Raw genomic sequence first — 11,432 nt, 5'->3', positions numbered from 1 at the left:
TCTGTCCTTTCCTGTAGTTTCATGGGAGGTAGCGGTTTCCTCTAGGAGTAGGCCTGTGTCCTCTCCTGTAACTGGATGGGAGGGTCTGTTTTTCCCCCTGAGTAGATAAAAACCCCTGGGAAGCTAGGAAAGTCATAGGAATGCTGCCTGAGACCCTTTCCGCCTCATGTCCTGATCAGTCTGTTAGTGCCTGTGGTTAGATGGGCTGTCAAGCCATCCTAAGGGTTCTCTTCTCTTTCTTGATCCTTCACCTTTTTAAGTATGATGGCATTTCCCAAGGCTCCTCCTGGCAACATTCCCAAAGTACATGAGATCAAATTTCACCATCATTACCTGTATGGAGCACTCTGGTTGAACTTCTTTCAGCACAGATTTGTTCTTTTGATAGTCCATGGTATATTCATTACTCTTTACCAATAACACATTCAAAGGTGTTACTTCCTCAGTCTGCCTTATTCATTGTCCACTATTTGGACACATACAAAGCAAGTGAAAATACTATGGCATGGATTGCATGTGACATTGTTTGATAATTTCTGCATTCTCTTGGATCATTTGGGATAAATGGGTGATTCTAGCATTGAGGCAGGAAACATACAAGATGGACCTTGACTTCTAGAGCCGGGCATTAAAAAGTGCTCAAATACTGTGCGTGTGCACACACACATACATGCACACAGAGATGAGAATATGTCAGATGACCCAAGTCAATTGAGAGAATTCCCAATGGCCCAAACTTGAACTTGAATGAGAAAATAATGTAGTATTGAACTATAACCTAAAATACAAATGAATATCCATGAGTCCATGCTGATATAAATGATTAAAAGAATAAATAAGTGAGGAGGAGAGACAAATATTTCCAGCAGAAGAATTCCAAATAGCTTTCATAGATATTCTATACTTAAAAAGATGTAGTATAATTCCCCACTTTCCAGGTATGTGTTATACGTAGTGACTTTGCTAAAGTATGGAAATGGGTGGGGAGAGAATAAATTTACAATGGAGACATAAAAAAATCCTCTATTAGTCAAGTGATCAAGGTCAGCATGAATAGCACTAAGTAATGTTGATAGTATATCCTTTTGCTATCACTCATTTACTCACTTACCATAGAGTAGGAACCAACTCATAACTGACGCTTCAGTGGGTTTTGAGAGGTTATAGATAGCATGGGAAGAGATTTCCCATCCTACTAAGGAGTGGCTAATGGAATTGGACCACCAAAATAATACCACCTTTGGGATTACAGTGCAACTTTCCATGAACTGTGCCATCTGAAAATGGCACTTATGCCTGTAGTCTATCTTATTTTAAAAAATCACACAACACTAGTCTAATAAAAAAATATCAGGCAAATCCAAGTTGAAGGACAGTCTACAAAATACCTTGCCAAATCCCCTCAAAACTGTCAAGTCATCCTAAGCAAGGAACATCTAAGAAACTATCAGCCAACAAGATTCTAGGATGCCATGAAAACTAAATGTCACATGTCATTCTGAGTGGGATTCTGGAACAGAAGAAGGGATAGTAGGTAAAAAACAAGAGAAATTTGAATAAAATATTAATTTCAATAATAATGATAAATCAGTATTAATTATAACAAATATAATCTTGTTTTTATGTGCAATCAAGATGACTACAACTCATAGTAGCCCTATCAACAATGGCTCTGAACCTTGACCTATCCTGAGATAACCTTTCCATTTCTTGACACACCTGACTCCACTGACAAGTCACAGTGTCAATCCGTCTCATCCAGGGTCTTCCTTTCCTGTACTGACCTTCTATCCTTCCAAGCATGATGTCTTTTTCCAAGGATCAGTTCCTGCTGGCAACATGACCAAAGTATGTGAGGTGGAGTTTCAAAACCCTTGCCTCCAAAGAGCAACCTGATTTAATCCTCTCCAGGACACACCTATTTGTTTTCTTGGCATGTTCCCCACGGCATATTCAATAGTCTTCTCCAATACTACAATTCAAAGCCATTGATTCGACTTCTGTCAAACTTAGTCATTATCCAGCTCTCAGACTTATCTCATAGCAAGTAATTGAGAAGTTCATGGCCTGGATCAGGCTCACGTTAATCTCTAGACTGACACCGTTGCTCTTTAGCACTTTGACGAGGTCCTTGACAGCAGATTTTCCCAATGCAGCTCATCTTTTGATTGACTGACTGCTGGTGCCAAGAGTGTTGATTGTGGATCTGAATAAGGTGAAATGTTTAACAATCTCAATCTTTCCCACATCTCTTATGATGCTAGCTATTGGCCGGCTGATGAAATTCTTGTTCTTGATGTTGAGATGCAATCCACATTGAAAGCTGCAGCCCTTGCTCTTCTGAAGCAAATGCTTCAAGTTCTCCTCAGTTTCAGAGAGTAAGGTTGTGTCATCAGCATAGCACAGGTTGTTGATGAGTTTTCCTCTTAGGTCTGATGCCACCCCCCCACCCCACCCCCGCATAAAGTCTAGTTTCTTGAATTATATGTTCAGAATATGTATTGGAAAGATGTGGAGAAAGGGCACATCTCTGCCACACTCCCTTCTTGGTTTTGAACAATCTAATATTCCCTTGCTGCTTGGACAAAAGCTTCCTGCTCTAAGTATAGGTTTTGCATGAGCACAATTAAGGTTCTGGGATTCCCATTCTTCCCAATGTTAGCCACAATTTGTTGTTGTCCACACAGTCTAATTAATGGCTTTGCATAGTCAATAAAACACAAATAGACATCCTTCTGGTATCTTGGTTTTCTGCCAAGATCCATCTGACATCAGCTATGATATATATCCCAAGTGCCACATCCTCTTCTAAACCCAACTTGCTTGGCAGTTCTCTGTCAATGTACTATGCCAGTAATTTTTGGATAATCTTCAGCTAGACTTTGCTCTCTTGTGATAGTAATGATATTGTTCAATACTTCCCACTTTCTTTTGGATCACCTTTTTTGGGACTGGGAATAAATATAGACAGCTGAGTAGCTGTCTTCTAGTTTTCTTGGTACATTTTGGTGAGCACACCTGTTTGTTGAAATATATCAACTGGTATGGGAAGCCAAACTTTATACCAAATATTATATGAAAACCCTTGTTCAGGAATTGAAGGAATTACAGATTTATAAGTTAGGATTTCTCTTGTGGCAGATCCTAGAAAATGAGCTGTTTGTTCCCTGCAAGACAGGAGACAGCAAGGGGCCCCCTACAGAGGGAGTGTTGCTTCCTGAGCTGGAGTTCACCCCGAGGCATCAAGGTTAATAGTTGGGGGTAAACCAAATTCTTGCATTTGTGAACCCCTCCTTCCTGAGTCAAGCAGAAGGTTTTCAATAGAAAGAGCTTGGCTTCATTTGCATTGAATTCTCTTTGTGATTTACTTCCTGGTAATTTTCGATAAAGATACAGAGAAGCTTGGCTTGGGGTCTTCAGTCCAGAACTGCTGGCCCCTTGTTTTATGCTCTCTGCTCTACCACATTCCTGGCTGTTTGTCTCTTTATTAATAATTATAAAATTATTCCATTCTTTGGGACCCTCGGTGTGCAACAAACTGGTGTTCCATCAATTACTGGGGCCTTATTTTTTGCCAATGTCTTTTGGAGCAGCTTGAACTTCCTCTTTTATTACCATTGGTTCTTGATCAGATGCTACTTCCTGAAATGGTACTATATCAGATAGTTCTTTTTGGTACAGTGACTCTTTGTATTCCCTCCATCTTTCTTTTTTTTTTTTTAATGCTTCTTGCATGATTCACTATTTGCCTATAACATCTTTAAGTATTGCACCTTGAGGTTTGAATTTATTCTTCAGATCCTTCAGCTTGAGAAATGCTGAGTGAGTTCTTTCATTTTGATTTTCTGACTCCAGCTCTTTGTACAGTTCATTATCATATTTTTCTTTGTCTTCATGAGTTGCCCTTTGAAATCTTATTTTCAATTATTTTAACTTCTTGGGATAATTCTTTTGTTTTGGTTTCTCCAAGCCCATATTTTCTTCCATTTGTTTTGGTGTTCTGGTGAAATAGTCAGTCTTTTCTCACATCCATTTTGGTCTTCTCTTTCTCCTCTGTCTTTGTAATAATATTTTACTTTTTCCCCCAATGGATGAAATGCTTGATATCATCCCACAGCTCATCTGGTCTGAATTTATTAGTGTTCAATGCCTCAAACCTGTTCTTGAGATGGTTTTTAAATTCATGTGGAACAATCTAAAGGTTGTATTTTGGTTCTTGTATATTTGTTTTCATTTTTCTTCATTTCAATTTGAGCTTGAACATGAGTAGTTCCACAGTCAGCATTTGGCCTGGTTTTTACAGCTGATATTGAGCTTCTCCGGTGATTCTTTCCACAGATATAATCAATCTGATTTCTGTGAGGTCCAAGTTGTTTGTGTTTGGGGGGGGTTGTAAGAGGTATTTTCAATGAATAAAACATTGATTGTACAAAATTCTATCATTCTACCTCCTGACTCATTACTATTACCAAGCTAGTATTTTCTGACTCTGGTCCTTCTTTGTTCCCAACTGAGCTGCATGTTCAATCAATTTCAAACCGTAAAAGTTGGGAGAAATTTTTGTGTGTGTGTGTGTGTGTGTGTGTGTGTGTGTGTGTACCGTCAAATCAGATTTGACTGGTACAGGAGGAGACTGTCCCTCCTTCCCCGGCAGAGCATCTGGTGGATTCGAACCGTGCGCCTCTGGGATTGTAGTTGCAGCTCCTTGCCACTAGGCCACCAGAGCTCCCCATGGAGAAATATTCTATATACTCGTCTTGGCTTTACTTGTTGGTGCATATATTTGAGTGATAGTGGTAATAACAAGTCTATGCATATGGGTAGTATCCTGTCACTTACAACAATATACTTCAGAATGAATCTGGAAATGTTATTTTTGTCTATGAATGCAACCATGGTTTTTTCTCACTTTCATTTTCTGCATAACAGATCATATCTGATTCAAAGTGCCCCTGCCAATGAACCTCAGCCCTCCAATGCCTCATATTTATGCCTCGTTAATATTTATACATTGCATTTCCAATTTTTCTATTTATGCATTGCATTTTTCAATTGAGACTTCATATGTTCTATATTCCAATTCTTAATGGTTGTTTGCAACTACTTTTCTTCATTTTTTGTGTCTCACAATATGAGAGTTCAGCATTTAGTGCTTTATCTAATAGTCTAAGTCTGCTCGAAGTTTCATAGGGTTTTCCAAGGCTTGTTATTTCAGAAGTGGTATCATTTATCTGTTATTTTTTGCCTTGTTGAAGTGTCTTTGCACGTTGTTGCCCTGAATAGCTTAGATACATATATGTTTGCTTGTCTGTTATCTACTCTTTTGGGTACAGCACTTATCTGTCAGATGTACTAAAGCAGAACTCCAAATTAAGTCAGATTAGCAAGAGGTCTTAGCCATCCACTTCTGAGATAACAGAAAACATAATAATGGAAAACATTATTTATCAAAGAACATTGATCTGCTAATGTATTAATAGAGAACGCTGGTTGCCTAGGGGTAAAAAGCTGCACTACAATCTCAAAGGCACACAGTTTGAAACCACTAACTGCTCCTCAGAGAAGGATAGACTATCTCCTCCTATGTGATTTACTGTCTGAAAACCCACTGGAAAGTCAGCTATGAGTCAGTTCCAACTTGGTGGCACACAACAACAGCATGTTAATAGAGGAAACTGGATACTAGGTGTACGAAGATGATCTGTACTATCTTTCCAAGTGTTTTATAAACCTGTTGTAGAATAGAAAGTTTATTAAAAATAAATAGTATGCTTACACTAGGTAGATGGCTTGCCTCAGGTTAGAACTGGGGCTAGAATTTAAGTCACTTGAATCTGTGGCTTTTGATCACCCCAGCGATCTCAACACTATCTTAGAGAACAAAAACTAAGGTGGAGGTTAGGATGAGAGAAACTATTTTAAGTATTTTGATGATCAAGGCAATATAAAGCTTGGTAGGCTGGTATTAACTGAAGATGGTATGAGTTTAGGAAGAGTGATATGATTTCAAAATATGAAAAAAAAATGATTGATTGAGAAATCATGTGCCCTAGAGCCCGGCAAGGGAGTACTGGTGGCCTAGTGGCAAGAAGCTGCACTGCAATCCCAAAGTCTTGAGGTTCAAATACACCTGCTACTGTGCAGGAGAAGGATGGGCAATCTCTTCCATGCGATTGACTGCCTCTGAACACCTGTCAGAGGGTCAGCGATGGGTCTGCTCCAACTCGACAGTACACAACAACAACAAAAATAAGAACTTGACATGGAGATTTAGAGGCAGATTACAAGCAGTGCATCATGTCAGATGGAGAAAAGACTGAAGTAGTCAACAATTTCACTTTACTTGGGTCTACAATTAACACATTAGTAAGAATCATGAAATTAAAAATGTGTTCATTGAGAAAATATGCTGTCAAGGACCTCTCTAAAGGGCTAGAGAGCAATGATGTCAGTTTAAAGACTAAGGTGTGCCTGAACCAAGCTGTGCTCTTTCCAATTGCTTTGTATGTGTATGAAAGTTGGAAAATGAATAGTAAAAACTGAAGATGCGATGCCTTTGAATTGTAGTGTTGGGGAAGAGTACAGAACAAACCAGGGACGGCCAAAAAGAACAAACTAATCCATTTTCGAGGAAATGCGAGCAGAGGCAAGGATGGTGAAACTTGTTCTCATATATTTGGGGCATGTTATCTGGAGGGACCAGTCTCTAAAAAAAGACATGATTGGAAAGGTGAAGGGTCAGAGATAGAGATGAACACCCTTGAGATAGATTAACACAGTGACTGTAACACCGGGCTCAGACATGTTGGAGATCATGAGGATGGTCCGAGATAAGGCAAAGTTCAGATCTGCTGTTGATAGCTGTGAGTTGTAGTGGACTCAGATTGCATAACAACAACAAATAGGTCTGCCTTGGAGAGGGTAAAACCAAGTTTCTCCTTGGATGCTAGGATTTGAAGCTCTGTCTCACATATTTTGGGCATGTGGCCAGAAGGGACTGATCCTTGGAGAAGGACATCATGCTTGGAAGGGTGAAGGGTCAGCGCAGGAAAGGAAGATCCCAGATGAGACGGACCGATAAAGTGACTAGGGCAATGGAAGTAGGTGTGTTGGGAGTCAGGGAGACTGGCTCAGGACAAGGCAGGTTCAGAAGTTGTTGTATATAGGGTCGCTATGAGTTGCAGAGGACACAAGAGCACACAACAACAACAACAACATCCCATTTGATGTTGAATGTTGTGTCTTTTGAGGTAAAATACTTTTTTAATCCTTTTCATCTACAAGGAAGTATCATTGGACATGTAGTGCACAATATGTTGGGCTACTAAACTGGGGAGACTGTCAGTTCAATACTGCCAGTCACCCTGGAGGAGAGAGATGAGAAGTCTCCTCCCAAAAAGATTTATCACCTCAGAAACTTGATGGAGGGTCTTTATGAATTGAGCTCAACTGGAAAATAATGGTCTTGGTTTGGGTATGCTTAGGAGGACCTGAAAATACAACTAGTCCTAAATTCTCAGGGTTAAGATTACTCCCCTGGAATTGGTGCAGTAAAGCACTTCTTTTTTTTTTCTTTTTCTTTTTTTTCAAGTAAAGCACTTCTTGATGTCTTTCAAATGTCATTTGAGTCAGCCTTACTCTGTTATTGACTTATTTTCTGCTTTATAGTTAGTGTTATATATAGTTAGTTCCTTCTCTACATATTCTTTGATCACAAATAGCTTCCCATCCAAGCCTCCATTTAAATCTTTCACTGGGATGGTTGAGGTTCCTCCCCACCCATCAAACAGGAAATATTCAACACAACTCATCTCATTGCCATTGAGTTGGTGACTCTTTGGGTTTCAAAGAGTGTAAATCTTCATGAAAGGAGACTTCTCATCTTTCTCCTTTGAGCTTCTGGGGGGACGGATACCTTTGGATTTATGCAGCCGTTAAGTTAGCAGCACAAACTGCTATACACCAGGCCGCCAGAGCTCTAGTCATATATTGTTGTTGTGGTGGTATACTGTCAAGTCAGAACTGACTCACAGCTGAAACTCCAGTGGGTTTCAGATTCTATAAATTGCATAGGGGCAGACTTCCATCTTTACCCTGTAGAGCATCTGGTGGACTGAATTGTGTGTCTTTGGGTAGGTAGTGCAGCTCCTTACCACTAATGCCAAATAATGTACACTATTTATAGTAAACACAGTACTTACCTCTGCTTCTAATATGGGGCCAACCCTGTGGACTTAGAATGTCTATTTTTTATGATCTGTGGCAAGGACTGCTCTTTCTCCCACCCCTTCATCCACTCCTCCAAGTGAGGTCAACTCCCTCAGGCCAGGGATGATAATTTAATCACCTCTATTTTTACTATGCTAAGTGCAGGTACATAAACCCTTAATTTTTTTTTAAGAGAGAATATTTTTTTTAAGTCAGCATTGTTTTGTTTGAAAAGAACCTATATGAAAATATTTCTAACTCTACATTGATAATCGAAAACTTTATTACTTTGAAACAAAATATAACCTCAATGTCCTTATTACCAGTTGGATAGGCAGGGAGAATCTTAAACCTTGAAAGTTGTAACTGTTGCAGGTTTCCACACATTACAAAGATCTGGATTTTGAGTGTTCATGTGCTAGGTGGAAGAGACAGTCCACTGGGTCTCCCTTGTTTCTTCTGGCTTTAATGACAGCTTTTCTTCTCTGAAAGGCAAGATGGGGTCAGGTCAAGTTAAGGGTAGAAAACCTTTCCTCTCCTCATTTCTATTGCCTTCTGCATTCTAAGGCTTCAAGTAGTTTGTTGTTGCTGATTGCCTTTGAGTTGAGCACAACTCATAGTGACCCTATGAACAAAAGACCTTAAAGCCCCTTTGCAACTATGGACATTTACCAAAGTTCATAGAGTTTCTGGAGGCATGTTGTTTAGGAAGTGGAGGCCACTCCTGCTTCAGTGGCTGACTATATACAAATTATAAGAAATCCTATTTCTTCCCTATCCTCACTGTAATTGAAACAAACCAACCAACCCCAAAATATCCACACTTATAAAAGCTCATAGGTTCTTTCCAGTGTTTCTTTTCCCCCCTCTCTCTGCATATTCAAGGATCATTCAACAGTCTTAGAAGGCAGGAATTAGCAGAAGGTGATAAAATAGAACAGTTTTATATATGGCAGAAAAGAAATGTAAAGGATAGAACTTAGGCCTCCAAAATCAACCCAGTGCCCTAGTCATATGTGCACAGTATGATGTCTCTTCTCGTTTCTTGGTAAAGAAAGAGGAAGAGACTCAGAAGCAGGAAAGATTTGGCTTTAGAACTGGAAGGGAAAAAAGAATTCTTCAGGAATTTAAGGCTTTGATAGGAATCCTTGGCTCTGACAAACCGTTAAGTGCTGGGCCTCTGACTAGAAGATAGGTAGTTCAAAACCACTTCAGGAAACGGAAATGTTTATCTGCTTCTGGAAGGGCATCTACTAGGAGGCATTTCTTTTTTTATGTTTTAATTTTATTCTGATTTATTTGCACAGTTTGAATACATTGTTTTTAACAAAAGAGCCTTCCTGTTTCCTTTACCACCCCCACCCCTATGATTAACACCCCCTCCCTGCCCATCCTCATCTCTCTGCTTCCACCCTAGGAGGCATTTCTGAGAGGAATATAGACAAGTACAAGAAGAAGAAGGGTCTCAGGTCAACTGTCTTCCTTTAAATACATTCTTGAGGTAGAGCACACACATAACCAGAGGCCCAGAGGCTGAGAGATGTCAGGACAAACTATTTTGGAATCCAAAGACAGGCCCTGGGAACCACTTACAGTTCAAAGAAATAAGTCAACCAAATCATAAAGATGCTAAGAATGATGAATACTGACCGGGTGGAGTTATTATTTTTATGTGCCTTTGAGTTGCCTATGACTTACAGTGACTCTATGTACAATAGGTCCGAATCCTGCCCTATCCTGAGCTAGTCTCACTGATTTTGACACATCTACCTCCAGGAGTCTAATTACTGTGTCAACCCTGGGTCTTCCTCTCTTGTACTATCCCACTACCCTTCCAAGAATGATGCCCTTCTCCAAGGAGTGGTCTCCTGATAACATGCTCCAAGTATGTGAAGACAGAGCTTCAAAATCCTGGCTTCCAAGGAGCAACTTCGTTTCACCCTCTTCAGCATAGACTTATTTGCTCTCTTGGCAGTTCATGGTATGTTCCGGACTCTTCTCCAGTGCCACAGTTCAAAGACATTGATTCTTCTTTTATCATCCTTAGTTATTGTCCAGCTCTCTGATGTATAGCAAGTAATTGAGAAGATCATGGATAGCGTGGATGAGGCACACCTTAGTCTTTAGACCGACATCATTGCTTTCCAGCCTTCTAGAGAGGTTCCTGACAATAGATTTTCCCAATGCAATGATTTTTTAAGTTTCTTGACTGCTGGTGCTAGAGTGTTGATTGTGCTAAGCAAGCTGAAATTGTGAACAATCTCAATCTCTTCTCCAACTAAGAATATGGAATTTAGTCAACCAGGAGTGACAGTGTGGGTGGGGATACTGTAGAGGATGAAGACTGGATGGGGTTAAGGTGGTGGGAACCACATTTCTGGGGCTGATAGGCAAGGGGAACCTTGCATAGGTTGAAAGGTAATTTTGGAAATTCCTTTTTCTTTTTATAGAGTTCAAGTACCTTGCACAAAAGCCCTTGGCCATTTTAAAGTGACAAACTTGAGCAGCTTCAGGTGGCACCAAGGAGTGGGACAGGGCCAGAGAAAGATCCTCTGCCTTCAGCAGACACACAAGCCCAGGAAAGTGGTAGGCGACTGCCTGCCCCGGAGTGGGGGTGGGGGGCAGCTTATTTCAAAGCTCACTTAAATTTCTGTAGTTTAGAACAGGCCTTTGCTCTCTGGCATCAAGAAGGCCAGATATAGACAGAACTGTTTGAGGTGACCTTGGTGATCCTTCATTTCCAGTCCTGTTTTGAAAGGTTTCCAGTCCACTGTTGTTAATGAGGCTTTTCTGGAGCTGTTTGCAGATTTCTCACTCTATATAGACTATCAAGGAGTCTTCCCTCAAATCCTATTTAAAAATGCTTGGAAAGATAGAAGCAGCAGCCTAGAGGCTCCCAGTCATTTACCTGACTCAGTGACACCAGCTACTGTCGCCCCCGCCTGGGTTATTGTGCATGGTCCCGGGCTCGCTTAGGGTGAAGGGTAGCATGGGGTCAGTTTCTGGGTCTTTGCAATGGGGGACACGGTGGCGGCAGCAGCTCTGGTTGGAAGCTGATGATGCTCGGTGCCCGCAGCCGATGGGAGGCAGCGTGAGCCCGAGAGAACCTGGAGCAGCCGCGGTGGCAGCGCTCGAGCGCAGCCTCCTCCCGCTCCCACAATGCACAGGGCGGAGGCGGCGGCAGCAACCAGGGCAGCATCTCGGACCCGCGAGGTGGCTGCGGC

This window comes from Elephantulus edwardii, unplaced genomic scaffold (genome assembly GCF_000299155.1).
Source record: "Elephantulus edwardii isolate Elephantulus edwardi_28Jun2011 unplaced genomic scaffold, EleEdw1.0 scaffold00225, whole genome shotgun sequence".
In the NCBI taxonomy this organism is placed as follows: Eukaryota; Metazoa; Chordata; class Mammalia; order Macroscelidea; family Macroscelididae; genus Elephantulus; species Elephantulus edwardii.
The sequence above is the reverse complement of the archived record's forward strand: the minus strand, read 5'-3'. Positions refer to the sequence as shown.